We start from the raw sequence: 6,279 nt of genomic DNA on the forward strand, positions 1-6,279 counted from the left end.
TCCAATGGAATAACAGCCTTCCTGGCATGGGGATATTGGAATCCTCTAGTTCCCTTCCAAAAAGCCCATGGAATGACGACATTCTGGGCATGGAGAAGTGAGAATTTGCCAATTCCCTTCCCAAATCCCCAGGGAATAAGGCAATTCCGGGTGTCAGGTATTTGAAATCCTTCAGCTCTGCACCATAACCCCCGTGGAATAACAGAATTCCAGGTGTTAGGAATTGAGCAGCCTCCAGTTCCCCTTCGAATTTCCCTTGGAATCATGGCATTCTGGGTGTTGGCAGTTTAGAATTCTCCGTACACCCTCCCAAATACCCACCAAATTCACAAGGAAGAACAGAATTCCAGATATCAGGAATGTATTATCCGCCACCTCTCCACACAATTTCCCATGGAATCATGGCATTCCGGCTGGTGGGAATCTTGACTCCTCCAGTTACCCTCCCAAATCTCCATGGAATAATGGCATTCTGGGTGTTGGGAATTTACAATCCCCCATAAACCGACCCCAAATCCCACCACATTCCCAAAGAAGAGCAACTTTCCGCATGTCAGGAATTTGCAATATTCCAGTTCCCCACCCAAATTCCTATGGAACAACAGCATTCCAGGTGTCAGAAATTGAGAATCCTCCAGCTCCCCCCCCAAAATTCCCATGGAATAATGGCATTCCAGGTGTGAGGAATTGAGAATGCCCCCTACACCCTCCCAGATTCCCACCACATTCCCATGGAATAACAACATTCCAGATTGCAGGAACTGAGAATCATCCTCTTCCCCTCCCAAATTCCCATGGAAACACGGCAGTCTGTTACTCCGTAATTTGGAACCCCCCCATAACCTTTCCCAAAATCCCACCAAATTCCCATGCAATAGCCGCATTCTGAGCGTCAGGAATTTAGGATAGCCCATTTCCACATCCAAATCCCCATAGAATAACGGCCTTCCGGCTATCAGGAATTTCTAATCATCTCTACGGCCTCCCATATTCCCATGGAATAACACACACCCAGGCACGGGGAATTCAGTTTCATTCACTTCTCCACCCAAATTCCCGTGGAATAACAGCATTCTGGGAGCTAGGTATTTGGAATCTGCCTGTTGCCCTCACTAAAGTTTAGGGAATAATCACATTCCAGGCATTGGGAACGTAGAATCCTCATGTTTCCCATCCGAATTCCCATGGAATTACCTTTTTAGTGTCTTGGGAATTTGGAATGCTCCAGTTCCTCTCCCAAATTCCAATCAAACCATAACGAAGTAAGGACACTTTGCATGTTGAGAATTTAGAATCCTCCACTTCCCCTTCCAAATTCCCATAGAATAGCTGCATTCTGGCTTTCCGGATTTTCGAAGCATCCATATGTCCACTTAAACTCTCACGAAAACCTCAGAAAAACAGCATTCATGGTGTTGGGAATATGGTGTCCGCCACTTGCACTATCCACTTCCCAGCAACACCATGGAACTACAGCACTCTGGGCATCGGGAGTTTGGAATCCTCCACTTCTGCTCTCCAATTCCAATGGAATAACAGCCTTCCTGGCATGGGGATATTGGAATCCTCTAGTTCCCTTCCAAAAAGCCCATGGAATGACGACATTCTGGGCATGGAGAAGTGAGAATTTGCCAATTCCCTTCCCAAATCCCCAGGGAATAAGGCAATTCCGGGTGTCAGGTATTTGAAATCCTTCAGCTCTGCACCATAACCCCCGTGGAATAACAGAATTCCAGGTGTTAGGAATTGAGCAGCCTCCAGTTCCCCTTCGAATTTCCCTTGGAATCATGGCATTCTGGGTGTCGGCAGTTTAGAATTCTCCGTACACCCTCCCAAATACCCACCAAATTCACAAGGAAGAACAGAATTCCAGATATCAGGAATGTATTATCCGCCACCTCTCCACACAATTTCCCATGGAATCATGGCATTCCGGCTGGTGGGAATCTTGACTCCTCCAGTTACCCTCCCAAATCTCCATGGAATAATGGCATTCTGGGTGTTGGGAATTTACAATCCCCCATAAACCAACCCCAAATCCCACCACATTCCCAAAGAAGAGCAACTTTCCGCATGTCAGGAATTTGCAATATTCCAGTTCCCCACCCAAATTCCTATGGAACAACAGCATTCCAGGTGTCAGAAATTGAGAATCCTCCAGCTCCCCCCCCAAAATTCCCATGGAATAATGGCATTCCAGGTGTGAGGAATTGAGAATGCCCCCTACACCCTCCCAGATTCCCACCACATTCCCATGGAATAACAACATTCCAGATTGCAGGAACTGAGAATCATCCTCTTCCCCTCCCAAATTCCCATGGAAACACGGCAGTCTGTTACTCCGTAATTTGGAACCCCCCCATAACCTTTCCCAAAATCCCACCAAATTCCCATGCAATAGCCGCATTCTGAGCGTCAGGAATTTAGGATAGCCCATTTCCACATCCAAATCCCCATAGAATAACGGCCTTCCGGCTATCAGGAATTTCTAATCATCTCTACGGCCTCCCATATTCCCATGGAATAACACACACCCAGGCACGGGGAATTCAGTTTCATTCACTTCTCCACCCAAATTCCCGTGGAATAACAGCATTCTGGGAGCTAGGTATTTGGAATCTGCCTGTTGCCCTCACTAAAGTTTAGGGAATAATCACATTCCAGGCATTGGGAACGTAGAATCCTCATGTTTCCCATCCGAATTCCCATGGAATTACCTTTTTAGTGTCTTGGGAATTTGGAATGCTCCAGTTCCTCTCCCAAATTCCAATCAAACCATAACGAAGTAAGGACACTTTGCATGTTGAGAATTTAGAATCCTCCACTTCCCCTTCCAAATTCCCATAGAATAGCTGCATTCTGGCTTTCCGGATTTTCGAAGCATCCATATGTCCACTTAAACTCTCACGAAAACCTCAGAAAAACAGCATTCATGGTGTTGGGAATATGGTGTCCGCCACTTGCACTATCCACTTCCCAGCAACACCATGGAACTACAGCACTCTGGGCATCGGGAGTTTGGAATCCTCCACTTCTGCTCTCCAATTCCAATGGAATAACAGCCTTCCTGGCATGGGGATATTGGAATCCTCTAGTTCCCTTCCAAAAAGCCCATGGAATGACGACATTCTGGGCATGGAGAAGTGAGAATTTGCCAATTCCCTTCCCAAATCCCCAGGGAATAAGGCAATTCCGGGTGTCAGGTATTTGAAATCCTTCAGCTCTGCACCATAACCCCCGTGGAATAACAGAATTCCAGGTGTTAGGAATTGAGCAGCCTCCAGTTCCCCTTCGAATTTCCCTTGGAATCATGGCATTCTGGGTGTTGGCAGTTTAGAATTCTCCGTACACCCTCCCAAATACCCACCAAATTCACAAGGAAGAACAGAATTCCAGATATCAGGAATGTATTATCCGCCACCTCTCCACACAATTTCCCATGGAATCATGGCATTCCGGCTGGTGGGAATCTTGACTCCTCCAGTTACCCTCCCAAATCTCCATGGAATAATGGCATTCTGGGTGTTGGGAATTTACAATCCCCCATAAACCGACCCCAAATCCCACCACATTCCCAAAGAAGAGCAACTTTCCACATGTCAGGAATTTGCAATATTCCAGTTCCCCACCCAAATTCCTATGGAACAACAGCATTCCAGGTGTCAGAAATTGAGAATCCTCCAGCTCCCCCCCAAAAATTCCCATGGAATAATGGCATTCCAGGTGTGAGGAATTGAGAATGCCCCCTACACCCTCCCAGATTCCCACCACATTCCCATGGAATAACAACATTCCAGATTGCAGGAACTGAGAATCATCCTCTTCCCCTCCCAAATTCCCATGGAAACACGGCAGTCTGTTACTCCGGAATTTGGAACCCCCCCATAACCTTTCCCAAAATCCCACCAAATTCCCATGCAATAGCCGCATTCTGAGCGTCAGGAATTTAGGATAGCCCATTTCCGCATCCAAATCCCCATAGAATAACGGCCTTCCGGCTATCAGGAATTTCTAATCATCTCTACGGCCTCCCATATTCCCATGGAATAACACACACCCAGGCACGGGGAATTCAGTTTCATTCACTTCTCCACCCAAATTCCCATGGAATAACAGCATTCTGGGAGCTAGGTATTTGGAATCTGCCTGTTGCCCTCACTAAAGTTTAGGGAATAATCACATTCCAGGCATTGGGAACGTAGAATCCTCATGTTTCCCATCCGAATTCCCATGGAATTACCTTTTTAGTGTCTTGGGAATTTGGAATGCTCCAGTTCCTCTCCCAAATTCCAATCAAACCATAACGAAGTAAGGACATTTTGCATGTTGAGAATTTAGAATCCTCCACTTCCCCTTCCAAATTCCCATAGAATAGCTGCATTCTGGCTTTCTGGATTTTCGAAGCATCCATATGTCCACTTAAACTCTCACGAAAACCTCAGAAAAACAGCATTCATGGTGTTGGGAATATGGTGTCCGCCACTTGCACTATCCACTTCCCAGCAACACCATGGAACTACAGCACTCTGGGCATCGGGAGTTTGGAATCCTCCACTTCTGCTCTCCAATTCCAATGGAATAACAGCCTTCCTGGCATGGGGATATTGGAATCCTCTAGTTCCCTTCCAAAAAGCCCATGGAATGACGACATTCTGGGCATGGAGAAGTGAGAATTTGCCAATTCCCTTCCCAAATCCCCAGGGAATAAGGCAATTCCGGGTGTCAGGTATTTGAAATCCTTCAGCTCTGCACCATAACCCCCGTGGAATAACAGAATTCCAGGTGTTAGGAATTGAGCAGCCTCCAGTTCCCCTTCGAATTTCCCTTGGAATCATGGCATTCTGGGTGTCGGCAGTTTAGAATTCTCCGTACACCCTCCCAAATACCCACCAAATTCACAAGGAAGAACAGAATTCCAGATATCAGGAATGTATTATCCGCCACCTCTCCACACAATTTCCCATGGAATCATGGCATTCCGGCTGGTGGGAATCTTGACTCCTCCAGTTACCCTCCCAAATCTCCATGGAATAATGGCATTCTGGGTGTTGGGAATTTACAATCCCCCATAAACCAACCCCAAATCCCACCACATTCCCAAAGAAGAGCAACTTTCCGCATGTCAGGAATTTGCAATATTCCAGTTCCCCACCCAAATTCCTATGGAACAACAGCATTCCAGGTGTCAGAAATTGAGAATCCTCCAGCTCCCCCCCCAAAATTCCCATGGAATAATGGCATTCCAGGTGTGAGGAATTGAGAATGCCCCCTACACCCTCCCAGATTCCCACCACATTCCCATGGAATAACAACATTCCAGATTGCAGGAACTGAGAATCATCCTCTTCCCCTCCCAAATTCCCATGGAAACACGGCAGTCTGTTACTCCGTAATTTGGAACCCCCCCATAACCTTTCCCAAAATCCCACCAAATTCCCATGCAATAGCCGCATTCTGAGCGTCAGGAATTTAGGATAGCCCATTTCCACATCCAAATCCCCATAGAATAACGGCCTTCCGGCTATCAGGAATTTCTAATCATCTCTACGGCCTCCCATATTCCCATGGAATAACACACACCCAGGCACGGGGAATTCAGTTTCATTCACTTCTCCACCCAAATTCCCGTGGAATAACAGCATTCTGGGAGCTAGGTATTTGGAATCTGCCTGTTGCCCTCACTAAAGTTTAGGGAATAATCACATTCCAGGCATTGGGAACGTAGAATCCTCATGTTTCCCATCCGAATTCCCATGGAATTACCTTTTTAGTGTCTTGGGAATTTGGAATGCTCCAGTTCCTCTCCCAAATTCCAATCAAACCATAACGAAGTAAGGACACTTTGCATGTTGAGAATTTAGAATCCTCCACTTCCCCTTCCAAATTCCCATAGAATAGCTGCATTCTGGCTTTCCGGATTTTCGAAGCATCCATATGTCCACTTAAACTCTCACGAAAACCTCAGAAAAACAGCATTCATGGTGTTGGGAATATGGTGTCCGCCACTTGCACTATCCACTTCCCAGCAACACCATGGAACTACAGCACTCTGGGCATCGGGAGTTTGGAATCCTCCACTTCTGCTCTCCAATTCCAATGGAATAACAGCCTTCCTGGCATGGGGATATTGGAATCCTCTAGTTCCCTTCCAAAAAGCCCATGGAATGACGACATTCTGGGCATGGAGAAGTGAGAATTTGCCAATTCCCTTCCCAAATCCCCAGGGAATAAGGCAATTCCGGGTGTCAGGTATTTGAAATCCTTCAGCTCTGCACCATA

Source organism: Sturnus vulgaris, chromosome 3 (genome assembly GCF_052056855.1).
Source record: "Sturnus vulgaris isolate bStuVul1 chromosome 3, bStuVul1.hap1, whole genome shotgun sequence".
Taxonomy (NCBI): Eukaryota; Metazoa; Chordata; class Aves; order Passeriformes; family Sturnidae; genus Sturnus; species Sturnus vulgaris.